The 14237-nt window shown below is 47.7% G+C and overlaps 1 long non-coding RNA gene across 1 annotated transcript in view; it reads right to left on the bottom strand.

Annotated features, from left to right (window-relative positions):
• The window catches only part of LOC107034321 (uncharacterized), a 61724-nt gene that overhangs the window by 19518 nt on the left and 27969 nt on the right, over positions 1–14237 (bottom strand). The window contains exon 7 of the long non-coding RNA XR_012062642.1: positions 13155–13345. This is a non-coding gene — a long non-coding RNA (uncharacterized lncRNA). The remainder of the gene's footprint in view (positions 1–13154; positions 13346–14237) is intronic.

The following is a 14237-nucleotide window of genomic DNA, read 5'->3' as shown; positions in this document are numbered from 1 at the left end:
CTAACATTGCAAATCAACGACCCTTCAATAAAAAAGTCCTGGGAGTTAGGCGTGACAGTGGCAACATCTCAGGAAACCGAGGCTTCGAGGGTTAGCCTTTAAGGAGACTAGTCAGGTGAGCTGGGAATGCTCCTCTGTCTCAACTTGCTGCCTGGAGACTAACTGTACTTGTGTCGATTAACACTAGACAGTACACTTCTCGTGTCCGCACCACAGAGCTGGCATCAAGCCACCTAGAATACTGTGGCCTGTGGATTATGTGCGGACAGGAATGGACATACCTGATGATGGGGAGGAAGACAGGGCCTGATGCGAAGCCAAAAGGGGGACAGTCAACCCCACAGGCGACCAGAGCGGTGACTTCACAGCTGGCAACATGTGAAGCCCACAGCGACAGCCCTGCTCTGTGGCAAGTGAGCCCAGCCTCCCACCTGGCCGCCTTCCCCCACACAGGCCTCATCTATCTCCGTCTTTGATTGCCAAATACACTTCAGTTATCTGTACCTATTTGTCCAGGACCCCACATAAAGTACTGAGCTTCCTAGCATGCCTGAGCCACGTGTGATCAGTGGAGAGCCCGAGGCCCTTCCTTCGGGGCTGTTCTCCGTCAAATGTCTGCTGAAAAAGTACAAGGCTTCTTCTTTACCCTTATGTGGTAGGAAAGGTCTTACAAACACCCTTGGTTTTAGGCAGGAAAGAGCTGCCTTCAAGGCTGAGTGCTACTTGAACTTCCCTCACTTTGCAGAAACCCGTTGCTCAGCAGCTGTCTCCTGCGCCCGGGGCAGGATGCTCTGGGCCGGGAGGGACACCGCTCGCATCTTCACACTGATGGCCTTGCTGAGGCTTTGCTGCTCAGTGCTTAGTGGCCGCATACATGGAAGTTCCCTGCCTGTTCATATCCCTCTGTTAAAGTTCAAAAACCAGGAACAGTGAGTAACAACAGTGTGAATCAGCAGGGGCACCAGGGAATGAATTAATGAGGACTATGTGCCTGGGAATGAAAAATGCACTCGAAGTCTTAGTAAGGCTGCAAGTTGAAGGAAACATGCAAGTTTCTGGGTTGAAGGAGATACTTAAGGTCATTGTTCAATCATGTGGGCCGGACAGAAGGGACGCAGAGAAATGACTCCCCTCTAAGGAACGAAAAGGAGCAAGTGAGACTTGGACTGAGCAAGAAAGCACACGGAGGAATAAAGCCTGTCTGCTCAGTGGCCAGGACATGAAGCTTCACAGTGGGCAGGAAGAATCAGAAGGGAGGTTTGGCAAATGATCCCTGCAGGCATGTAACATCTGGGTTGGCAAGAGGCTCTCAGGCTTGAGCCTGCATCGGACCAGAGGACCTGGCAAAACAAGATTGCTGGGCCCCTCCTCAGACCTTTGCATTCAGTAGGTCCTGGGTGGGACCTGAGAAGTGGCATTTCTAGGAAGTACTCAGATGGTGCTGATGCTCTTGGTCTGGCGACCAGCTTTGAGAACCAGGGGATTAGCAGATGCACCCAAGCAGCATGGTCGGAGAATGCCTGTTGTCCTTAGACAGCAGCCACGTGCCCCCTCACTGTAACCCTCCTCCTGCGGTGGGCACACTTGTACAGACAGATGGCCAAGGATGCCCACTGCAAGCCACCATGCTGACTTCTGATTTGGTGGCTTGATTACTTAAAATGGGTCTTGAGGAAAGTAAACCATATCATATGATTATTTTTGTGTTCCATCTCTGCTGTTTCCAATAAAAAAATGTAGTAAGAAGGCTTATAAGAAATGATGTATATCCTTAAAACTCAAAATGGAAATAAGATAGAAATGTCAAAGAATGACAAGAAGCAAATACATCAGTAAAAATCTCAGAGGGTTCGAAAAATAAGCAAGACTTTTAACCCTGAATTTTTAAACAAATTAAGAATGGGAAAAAAATGATGGGTTACATAATTCTCAACACTGGTTAAACATATATAGAACAATTCTTCAAGACAGACACATATATTTTGGATTTTAAATAACAAGGAGGAAAGTAAAAGGCCATTTAGGCGACTGGTATCCTATGATTGGTGGCATAATGTGTGGGCTCAGGAGGACCTCAGGCCCCCACGCTTGCTGCCAGATCAGGCCTGGTCCCCGGGGCCAGTCAGAAACAAAGACTTGAATGGTTGCTGGTCCCCAGTGAAATCAGACCTGCTTCCCGCGAGCCCTGGCATCAGGCAGCTCCACTTGTAAAAGCCACAGCTGATCAGGGGAGCAGCCACAGGTCTGGAAAACAGCCAAAAGGGGTTCCCCAGGGACTCGCCCACCATAACCTAAGCACCAAAGCATTTATGAAAGGCCCGAGAAACACACGCATGCAAAACAAATCCAGCCCTTTTACTCCACCCACAGGGTTTTGTGAGGCGTCTTGTGGCTCCCGTTCAATTTCCTGTCATGTTGTCAGTTTCCAGACTCCTGGGACGTTTGGCTGAGGCCAGGCATTACATCCCCTGTCGCGGGACCCTCTCCTGCTGGGAAGGGTGGAGTGGCTGAAATGAAATAATCCAATCCGGTCTTTTCCATTCCCACCTCTGTGGTCTCCATTAGACTTTCAAACACATCAAAACAATCTGGGGACATGTGTTCATATGAATGTTCCAACATGCCTTTTGTCCCCATGGCATCTTTCTCAGGGGAAAGAAAAACAGACAGAGAAACAAAGTCCCCCAAATGAATACCATTTGCTTTGGAATCTCGGGAAAGGGAAGGCAGCTGAGCGATTTCTCTTCTCCACACAGTCACGGGACACTCTGTTTATACTCACCTCTTAGGATGAATATCGAAAGTCAAGGTGCGGGAACCCAGCAGGTTCTGTCCTGGGCTGACTGTATACCTTCATCTCACTGTCAAAATCTGTCATGAGCTTCTCTTATTATCTTTCCCATGAACAGACCAGGCTCAGTGGAAAGGAGAACGTTCCTCTGGGCTGCTTAACAAGCAAATAATTTTTCGACTGCTTTCTCCCTTTCCTCCCCTCCCTCTTTGAATAAACATTTGGGAGACACAACCCTGGAGCCGGGCAATTGGCAAAGCTCTCTTTGTCCTCAAAAAGGCAAAACAAGATGACGGAGGTTCATGGAGTATATGAGTTCTCTTGGCTAATCAGCCAAAATGTCCACATCTCTAATTCAAGGCTTCCTTCGATTTATCAATGTCATGTTTCACATTAAGACCCCCAATGTCCATTTTCTTCACTTCCTTTCTAATTATTGCTTTCCAACTCAATAATCTGCTGTTCTATAGTTTCTGAGATCTTGCATCTAGTTTGTTCAGCACTTTAGAATGTGGTGAGAAAAGGGGGCTCTCTTTTCGAAAAACAGTATGGACTTTCTGTGCTTTTCATTTGCTCTTCCTGTTCATTCTTGTCAGTAAGTATACCCAGTGCTTAATGACAGGATGTGAAGAGTAAGTAGCTCTTCTGACATCATTGGGGGAAGAGCTGGAGAGAATGGAGGCTCAGGACCCAGTTTTGTCCCTTATTAGGGGCAGAAACTAGATGAGTTTCCTAACCTATAGGATTCACAGGTAACTTACCTATAAACTGACAGATTTCAAATTCCCAGAAAATGGAAACTCTGGGATTAAAAATGAAAATCACATTGCTGGGTTATTGAATCAGAGAATATATATTACTTCTTGCTCCTCCACTGTCTCCACCCCAGTATGAGCCATTAGCATCTCTAGCCTGGAATTTTGAAACAGCCTCCACTCCCATTCTAAACCCAACCCAAGTCCATTCTTACCTCAACATCAGTTAGACTATGTTACACGCATCTTCACAGAGTAAAAGCCAGACTTTTCTCAGAGGAGCATCTCCCTTCCCCTCCATTGTCTCTCTGACTGTAACTCCTACAACTCTCCTCCTTTGCTTATTCCATTCAGCTCCACTTGCCTTCTGGTGTTCCCTGAATGCCTTCAGCATGATCTCACCTCAGGGCCTTTGCACAGGCGGTTTGTGTTGCCTGGAATATTCTGCACCCTGCCCCATCCCCTCAGCCCACCTAACTTCACAGCTCTGATCGGCAGGTCCATGTATGTCATCAACATCTAAATCATGAGGGTACCATGACATCCCCTTGCTTGGTTACCATGGAACTGTCTCTAAAACCAGAGAACGCCACAGAGCCTGAGCTCAGGCGTAACCTGGTCCCACAGGGAGGTTAACCTGCCAATGGCATCCTTAACCATTGGGATTTGGTGAATGAACACCCAACCTCCATCCTTTGGTTGGGATTGGGCCTCAGCGGGCCCCTGAAGGCTTGAGCCCCAGTTTTGCACAGCAGAAAACAGCCCGCTGACAGAACCTCAGAACCTCAGTTGACTTGCTTCCTCATCTCTCCCTTTCCTCCTCTTTACTTCTGGTGCTGGGGTCATCTTTCCAAGATGTATTCCTTGATGACATTCTAAGATGAAAAGCAAAAGGCAACGTCCCAGGTTCCTTTTTGGTTTGATTATCACAGGAGCCTAGAAAAGGGTGCTTCTGAATTCCCTTAAGTCAGACAGAGAGTCACCTGTCGTTTCCCAGTGGGAGCTGGTTCTGAGAGGAGGTGACCAGAGATAGCGCGCACCAGCAGCAGATTTGGAGATGAAACTCACAGCGTCTGTCCCAAGGGGTATGAGATGTGTCTTTCTAAAAGCATTCAGGAAGTTCCTTCCTGCTCATGTTGACTGTCGAGTTGGCCACACTATTTCAGATTAGAAAGTGCTTACCAGGGCCCACACCTCTTACTGGGCCTGGCGCAGGCGGCCCGGGCGGAGAGGGAAGGCGTCGGTCCCGCCGTTGTTTGCAGAGGTTTTTCTCTCTGAGAGGAACATCTCCCTTAGACGCTAACAGAATAAAACGAAGTGGCAACTGAGTCCACTCAGGCTGCCACAGCGACACACCACAGGCCGAGCCGCTTACAAAGCAGACGTTCATTTTCTTGCAGTCCTGGAGACTGGGGGCCTGAGGGCAAGGTGGCAGCAGGGCTGGTTTCTTCCGAGGCTGCCCCCTCCCGGTGTCCTCACGTGGTCCTTCTTCCACGCGTGCCCATCGCTGGCGTCTGTGCGTCCCAACTTCCTCTTCTCCTGAGAACACCAGTCAGGTGGTGACCTACTCTGATGACCTCATTCTACCTCAGTCACTGCTCTAAAGGCCCGCTCCCCAGATGCAGTCAGTCTGTGGTCCCCTGGGCTCAGGGCTCCAACAGGCAGATTTCTGCAGGCACAGTTCAGCCACAGCCATGGGCGCAGACAGAGCAGTTTCACCAGACACGGCCTCCCCTGGCCCACTCTCCCTCACTCCCCATTTACACTCTGCCCCAGATTCCAACCTTTTCTAGCAAGTTATCTCTGGACCAGTGTTGCTGGACAAGGCTTTCCGTCTTGGTGCCACTCACTTTGTCTCCTGTCCTTCCCCCAGACCTGTGGTTGGTTGGACACTCACGGGCCGGCCTGTGAGCACATTTCCTGTGCCACTGTCCCTGGCTCTGCTTCCTGAGGGCCACCCCTGAACTGCTGCGCGCCCATGACACGTTATGCCATAGCCACCCTGCTGGAGTGGGTCCCTTGCCCCTCAGCACCACTTCCTGGCACACCGGTCCGAACATCTCACAGAGCTGGCATGTGACATCCCCTGCCCCCTGTCATTTCTGCTTCTGCCTGTGCTCTGAGACCCACTCACAGATCTTAGAGACAGACACCACGCTGTCTCCAAATCCCCTCCCCTCAAGGGCACAAATGCCCCTTTACCAAAAACACTTTCTCTCCCCATCACTCACAGAACCCAGGTGTAATCCACCCACTCTGAAATTTCTCCTCTTCTGAAGGAGCCATGATTTGTAAGACTCAGATCAAGTGTTATTCTGAGAGCAAGTCCTTCAGTAAGCTTCCAAGTACAATCCTATTGAAAACTTAAAAAAAAGACAATGCAATAATCCCTTCCATTTACATAGCATCTCAGAGTTTATTAACAGCTTTTCTAGATTCATTAAATCAGTTGATCTTCCAACAGCCCTGGAAGGAGGGCATTTCCTCATCTCCACAGGTAAACTGAGATGTGGCAGTCTGACCACTGACTCACGTGCCCATGGTCAGAGGTCAGTGGATGGCAGACCTAAGACTAGAACTTGGATGCCTAGTCCAATGTTCTTTCAAAACTGCTGTCATTCTCCCTAAGCCTCCTTTACAATATATTGCAAGATCCCTAAATTCATTTTTATCTTAGGGAAATACCCATGGTAACAGTGGACATGTATGACAAATAATGAAACAAATGCTTTCTGCATTCTTTAAAAAAAACAGCTATAATGTACTAATTTACATTGTAACAACTCAGTTGATTCTTCTGACAACCCTTGAGTTACTGTATTCAGTTCTTCGGGCTGCCATAACAAAGCACCAGAAACTGAGAGAAATCTATTGTCTCGCAGCTTTGGAGGACAGAACCTGCAATCAAGATGCCAGCAGGACCACGCTTTCTCTGCAGGCTCTGGGGAGGAGACTTTCTTGCCTCTTCTAGCATCTGGTCCTTGCAGGCAATCCTTGACTACCCTTGGCTCAGAGACGTATCACTCCAATCTCTGCTTCCATCGTCATGTGGCCGCCTTCTGTCTATGTGGCTTCTCCCCTTCCTATAAGGACACAAGTCATTGTATTGGGACCAACTGTAATTCAGTACGACCTTGTCTGAAATTGATTACATCTTCAATGACTCTGTTTTCTGGTAAGGTCACATTCACAGACACCAGGAGTTAGGATTTGAACATATCTTTTGGAGAGACACAACGTGACCTGCAACAGGTAGGGTGCTGTGATGTCATTACCCATATTCTGTAGATGGTCCAATAAATGCCTACATCAGATCCACCTGGGGGGGTTCTTATGGCACAAACTCCCGGATTTCACCATGGAGCTGCAGGACTGGAATCCAGAACCCACGTGTCTAACAAGAACCACAGGAGGTCACAGGCACACTAGATTTGGGGAAACCTCTAGATTCCTAAGAGCTGCCAAAGATTTTGTGAATGAGTGACGGCAAGCCCATGCGCTCAGACTTCAGAACTTGGCTTCCACAGAGGGTCGTGTCATCTTTTAATCTTCTAATCCCAGAATTTGCTTGACTGTTTGCCCCAAACCCTCATGAATATTCATCTTCCTTGCTTGGCATCCGTGTCCTTTGCAATATTGTATGGGTTGGTCCTGCTGGCCCACGTGGAAGCCCCATTCTCTCACCAAACTCTAATTCCACTCCCCTTGCCCTGTATCGTTCCCTCCACGTCACCTGGTGTTACTCAGCCGTCTCATCCACGTTGCTGGGGGGACCTAGTCTCCACTCTGGTTGTTTACAGAATCTTCAAGTTGGTACATTTCATACCGTTTCTTCTTAAGGATCACACCAACTGCCTCTTAGGAAACACTGGGCTTGCTTTTAGGCACATCTTTCCAAGACATGCTGATTTTTGTCATGAGAAATCCTTTGCTCAAGGGTAAAATCCTGCCACTACTTAGTAATCACAATCATAACCATAGTGATCATAAACACTGAATATTCCTACGTGCCAAGCATCATGCCACATCATAGAGTTTTTCATCAGATCCTCCTTTAGAAGGATACCTCTATCATACCTTTTTGATGGATAAGCAAAGTATGTCTGAAAACCAAGGTCAGAACCAGGATTTAAGCCCAGACACTTTGACTCCATCTGTGCCAGTCGGCCTCGCCACCCTGCCTCGGCAGTCCAGCCCCAGTTCCTCGTCCTGGATTCCAGTAAGGCTTCTCCATTCCAGCTGACATTGTCTGCAATCACCATCCACTCTTCTCTACTCGCTGGCCTCCCCACTATGTATCCTTTCACTTCCAAACACCACTCATTCCCACCTCTTGATCTTCCAAATATGCCCCATGTAGATCCTTAGCATGTACTGTTGCATGTTGTCATTATTTATGAGAAGGACAAGGCTGTGTGCTCACCATTCATCCTACCAGGAGGGGAGTAAGCCCAGAGTCACTATACATTGACTGAATGACAGCAGCCCATCCTGGGGGTGGCCTGTCCACACACAGTGGAAGCCCTGTATCAAAAGTCAAGAGCCTTGCTTTCCACCCTCGGCTCTGCTCCTCCTTAGAATTATGCCTGGACAGGTCCATGCATCTCCCCGGCCTGTACAGAGATGGGCTGGGCTACATAATTTCTGAAACTTCGTCCAGGTCTCACACTCTCTAAATCTAAGTCTTACTTCTCCCTTGAAGACACTCCTATCACTTTTGCCAATACTGATCACTTCTGTTCCTAATCAGGTCCGTATTTCAGTATCAAAAATCAGAACACAACCTGACAGAAAGACTCTGTACTACTTCTGAGTATGGGAAGCGATGAAATTGTAGCTTGAATTCTACTGTGCTATCAAAATGCTGCTATGCTTGGGGTATTTCAGTAGGGACAAAGGGGCAGAGTATTTGAAAACAATATTGTTGTCCCTGAAAAGACAGGATGTGTTCAGTCCTCACAGAAGGACTAAACAAAAAAGAGCAAATTCATAGAACTATACATTTTTGCTTTTTCTTGAATACCTCCTTTTGTACTTTTCATGTACTTTTCTATCCTATCTGCCATGTGAGTAAAACTCAGCTCCTTCTCAGATAAATTCCTTGAGATGAGTAACTATCCGGGCTGCTTTTGGTATCTCGGCAGCTCTTACCCCAGGCAGCCTCACAGCAGAAGCCTGATACGTACAAGCAACAAGGCTGGAAATGTAACACAAAGTACTCTATGGATTAAGCCTTACTTACTGCAGGCTGTTAGTAAGCTAGACCTCCAGAGAGGGATAATTTCAGCCTTGCTGTTTGTAAAAGAGTCAACAAAAGGAAGCACAAACGACTCACCATAGGTTTTTCCACAGTCATTCACTCATTCATGGCCAACGTGATCTTGCTGTGACTTTTCATAGACCATCAGATCTAACAGAGCTGTATCATTAAATTCATCTTTTTATTTCTTGATAGTCACAACAGATGTGTACCCAAACCTAAAGAAATTAGGGCGTACAAGAAAATGACCTGTTTCTGACTACAGGTGCACAAAGTCACAGATGGCAACAGCAGAAGCCACCTGGATCTAGAATTTGAGAATTAAAAAGACCTTTAAAAATGACCAAATTCACCTTCCTCATTTTGTTGGTGGAGGAAACGAGGGCCAGGATGATAAGGCAAATTGCCCGGGGTCCCACAGTAGGCTAGAAGTGGAGGCCGAAGTGAGAGAAAGGCCCTCTGACTTTCAGGCTGGAGTGTTTTCCAGGAGACACATTGAGACTTCTTTTCCAATAGTACCATGAGGATGTGTATTTGACCTGAATCATTTTTCCCTTGACTCCCACGTCCCCATTGGGGTTTAGGATCAAGAGGGGGGCCCCCAAGAATGGTTGGTTGTTTATTCCAGAGTAGGGTGGTCAGAACGCCCTGGTTTGCCCAGGACTTCCCAGCTTTGGCTCTGAAATTCTCACATCCAGGAACTTCCTCAGTCCCAGACAAGCCAGGACATGGTCACCTTACTGCAGAGGAAGGATTTGTTCCCAATTGTGCAGTTCCCCATATTCGGCTTGTGGGAGAAGCTACTGGCCCTGGAACTGCCACAGGAAGGGCTCTGTCAGCCAGCCCCCACTGTCCCAACACACAGGTCTCAAGCATGCGGGTGTTGCCTGGACACCTGTTCGACCTGACAGAGGCTCAAGTTCTGGCTGAGTCCTACTCTGATCTGTAAAAGCTCTTACTCTTCTTTTCAGAAGAAACACAAATTTCTTTGCTTGTTTATTACCCTCCTCCAAAAAAAGTCTTCTGTTGTCCACTCATGGCAGATGCTCGTCACTGCTGGGATCCAACAGCCGCCTGGAGTCACAACACTGCACAGAACCAGAGCACATCCCAGCCTCTACATGGACAACCTCCGTCATCGCAGCAGCAGCCACGTACCCTCTACCTGTCACTCCACCAGTGTCTTTTTTCAGTCAGCAAGAGGAACCCAGAAAATTCACTCGACCCCTTGCTTCAAATTCTTTCCTTTAGATCAGGAGTTGGCATACTACAGTCTGGGATCAAATCCGGCCCTGTAACCTGTTTTTATAAAAAAAGTTTCATTGGAATGCAATCATTTGTTCATATAACTGTCTATGACTTCTCTCAAGCTACAATGGCAGAACTGAGTAGCTGTGACAAAGAACGTGTGACCTTCAAAGCCTAAAATATCTACTCTCTGGGCTCTTTAGAGAAGAAATTTGCTGACCCATGAGCTGTGTCACCACAGTCATGGATAAATACTCAGGACTAGTAGAATTTCCTATCACTACTGTCAAATATACTGACATGGCCTTTTATAGTTTTGGCTTTATTATTCTTGCTAGAAATATTGAGATGCATGGATGATAAAGGGTACCTAGTTTGTGGCAAGTGAAGAAATTAAGTCAAGAGTCTTAAAAGAAAATGAGAGGCACAAAGGTCACTGGCATTCCTTTTGCAGGAAGCTCTACCTCCTGGTTAGGGCTGGACCAGAAAGTGACAGATCACAGCCAGGAACAACCAAAAGGCTATTTTCAGCTTATCTAGAATGAATGGACTGGTTACTGCCAATAAAACAGCACTGCTAACTCCCCCAGGCCAGAGTAGCATTAGTAAAAAGACTACTTGTAATCAGATGAAGTCATTATCTGAACAGATTACATACGGATCACTCACAGATAACTTGATCCTTTAAAGGACCAAATGGCATCCAGAATAGAAATAAAATATATTTTTAAATCCAAGGCTTAAACAAGAAAGATGCTTATTCATTATATTTTCATGCAAAAGTCCAAAGGAAGGACTGTTTGGTGGTACCATGATCTTCAGGATCCCAGACCCCCTATGTTCTGCTTTATCTACCTAACATGGAACTTCCAGTCTCAACATCACCTCACACCACAAGATGGATGCTGTCACACCAGCCATTGTGTCCCGATTGCAGGCTATAAGAAGGCAGAGAGCTGATGTTGCAAAAACTCCCTGGTAGAGTCAACTCCCTTCAAGAAGCCTTCTAGGAAGTACCACACCAGACTTCAGCTCACAACTCATTCATTGGCCAGGACTTAGTCTCAAGGAAACTGGAAGCCGTACTCTCTTAACTTGGTACTTGGATCTGTAGAATACAGTTGGAATTCTGGCACCAAGGAAAAGAGGAGGGATTAGCAGTCTCTGCCTCCCATTGGCACACAAAAACTGAGGAGAAAGCTCACCACTCCTCTAGATTTACTTTCAAGCAGAATTCGCTCTGATTTTTCTACTTTGTTCATAGAGAATGAAATAGCTAAAAACATTAGTACTCACAATTGAAACACCTGTCATTTTACCACCCGTTGTTCCCTAGCGGGCGGACACATGAGGGAATGTGATGGAGGCCTGCGTCCTTAGCTGAGACAGGGGATTACTGCCTGCTTTTTCTTCATGCCCCAGAGAAAGCGAAGTCTGAAAAGTCTGAAGCACAAACCAGTGGGTTTGGACCCCTCCCACCCACCGTGCTTTCAGGCTCACTTGAACTCACTTCCCTCAACGCACAGAGAAGAGTCTCTGATAAACACCTTGGCTGAGTGTCCGGGGAGGGGCATCTTCAGTTCACTCCCAGGCCCTGCGGAGAACCACGTGACGGCATTGCGGGGGAATGTGGTCACAGTTCCCACCCGAGGACCAGACACTTGCTGTGTAAATACGGCGCTAAAATGGAGCCTTACACTGGGGCGAGATGGGGTGTTCTGAGCAGAGGACTGTCTGCTAAGAAAGGAAACTCACAGCACATCGTCAGATTTCTGCGCATTATTCCCAGTGTCAGGCAATCTCCCAAAACGAAAAGCAAGAAACAAATAAATCTAAGTGCAAGCTGTCCCCCACCCCTTAACAAGATACCAGGAGACGCCGGAAGCTGGGGGGGGGGGAGGTGAGAAACCAGCAGGGCCCGGCTGCTTCTGGAAGCTGCAAACTCCGCAGAGGCCTGCATGGGAGGGGCTCGTGGCTTGGCCCTGCCCCTGGGTGTGGCCAGGTCGTGGGGAGGAGCCAAGGTGACAGCTTGATCACTATAGACGGTTCCCGCCTTAGCCTTCACCCAGCTCCTGCTTCTTCGACTCCCATCCCTTTGATCCAAATCCCAGGCTTCTGGAGGGAGAGGGTCTTCCTTGATAGCAAGGCAGCTGCAGGGGAGGTGCCATCAGAGAAACCCTCAGGCGCGATTCCACGCCTGGCCAAAGCCACCTCCGTCCATGTCCCTGCAACCCTAACCGTCGTGCCTGCACTCTTTCTATCACTGCGTTTGTCATCTGGCTCTTCTGCCCAGAGAGAAGGGAGAAAGCTCTCCGGCGCTATCCCCAGCAACGCCAAAGGCCACTTTGCAGGGAAGCTGAGTGCTTTGCCCCAGGGGCTCCTGGGCTCTGTGAGAACTACCCCTTTTCCAGGCAGCCATATGCGGTGTGTTGAACACATTTTTCCCTAAGGAGAGACTATGTCACAGATGTTGACAGAAAACACTGGATCAATGACCTGAGTCCCCAGCCCAAATCTTGCCATAAGGCATTTTTCTGATATGTGTCATTTTTTGCCAAAAGGCCCGTGCCCCCTAGCCTTCCTCCCGCCCTGCTTATCCACAGCACCGGTCTCCCAGGACTCCTCTGTGCCAGCCTCCATGGAGACATAGGCCTGGCTGTGACCGCAGATGCGGAACTGTGTTCTCAGAGCACCACACTGCACTCTCCAAGGCCCCATAGATTGGAACTGAAGGAGCAGGAAGACCAGATCTGCACCAGGGGTCTTAGCTGCGGTTTCCAAGCCATTAGCGAGGAAGCAGTGTGGGGCTATGCCCTGCTGTGCCGTTTCAACCTCATGGATGAGTTCTCACTTATAAGGGGTGCTGAACCCTACACAAGTCTCAACCCCTCCCCACCAATGTTGGCCACCCCACCGGCGATCAGAACAGAGACGACTCCATCTGATGTTTGAGTCCTCTTAAGTATGAACCAAGGGCACCCATCCTACCAGTAAGTAAACTGCCTGTGTTTGGATTATAATTGAACTGTTTTGCTGCAAGCGTCACGCTTGGGAAATTACAGCTCCTACTGCAATAAGGAGCCAGAAAGAGTTCACTCACCTCTAACGGGAACATAGTTCACTCCTTCCTCCCCAGAAGCATTAGATGAAGAGGTAATTATAAATGACTTGCTGGGCTATAATTAAACAGTGTCATGTTCATCCTCATTAGCGTTTCCACATGGGGTGTTTCCTCAGAGAGACAGACTGGAAATAGACCAGAATCTTCTCCCCAGCAAAGTCTGGCATCTTCTGAAAGATGGAAAGTTCATTTTCTGAGGGGCAGAAATCTGATCTCCAATAGAAAGACTTGTTCACAGAGTCCAGAGTGGGTTTCAGCCATTGCTTGCTGATCCCCAAGGTGCTAGGAGGTGGCTGGAGGGACCAGGGGAGCGTTCACCCTGCCCACTGGGCTTGGAACTAAGAACTTCCTTACAGGGCTCAAGAGCTGTCTCCAAGTAGCTGTCAAAAAGCAGAGCTAGACTCTAGAGGGGAGACCACTTTGGTTCACATTTAAGAACTTCTAAGCACTGAGGTTTTACGGGAAAACACTGGATATTCTCTTAGTACATAAAACAAGTATACTCCCTGCCCTTGTATAGTTCAGTTTAGGGGGAAGAAGGTTAAAATGCATTAAAATATGTAAATCATATTTTCCAACAATGACAGTGGCAATTGTAAAGGGAAACGGCATGAAAGTGGGGAATAAAGGGGAGCCATGAACTTGCTCCTGACCAGGGTTCTTAGTCTCCTTAAGCAATAGAAGTTGCTAAGAGGCCAGATGAGAAATTCAGACAAGGCTTTACTGGGAGTGAAAACAAGTAACAAGTTCCTTTGCTCGCTCTCTGAAGAAAGGGCGAGCTGGTCCTTTGAATGGGGTGTACAAGGTCCGTGCAGCCTGTGTCCTTAGCATCCATGTGTGCAGAGGCGGTTTTCCCTACTAAGTTTTCAGTCTGGTTCTGGTAAGCACATTTGCTTGCAAACATACAGCCTTTCAGAATTAATGTTTTTACACAAAGTCTTTTTACTTCACTGTTCATCACTGTGGTTAGAGCTCTAAGTGTACGTGTGTGTGTTTTAACAGGAATTTTATTCATGTGTAAAAAAAAACTAAGATGACAGCATACTAATGATTTTTATTCTA

Source organism: Vicugna pacos, chromosome 21 (genome assembly GCF_048564905.1).
Source record: "Vicugna pacos chromosome 21, VicPac4, whole genome shotgun sequence".
In the NCBI taxonomy this organism is placed as follows: domain Eukaryota; kingdom Metazoa; phylum Chordata; class Mammalia; order Artiodactyla; family Camelidae; genus Vicugna; species Vicugna pacos.
Note: the sequence above shows the minus strand (reverse complement) of the source record. Positions and strands in the feature narration are given on the sequence as shown.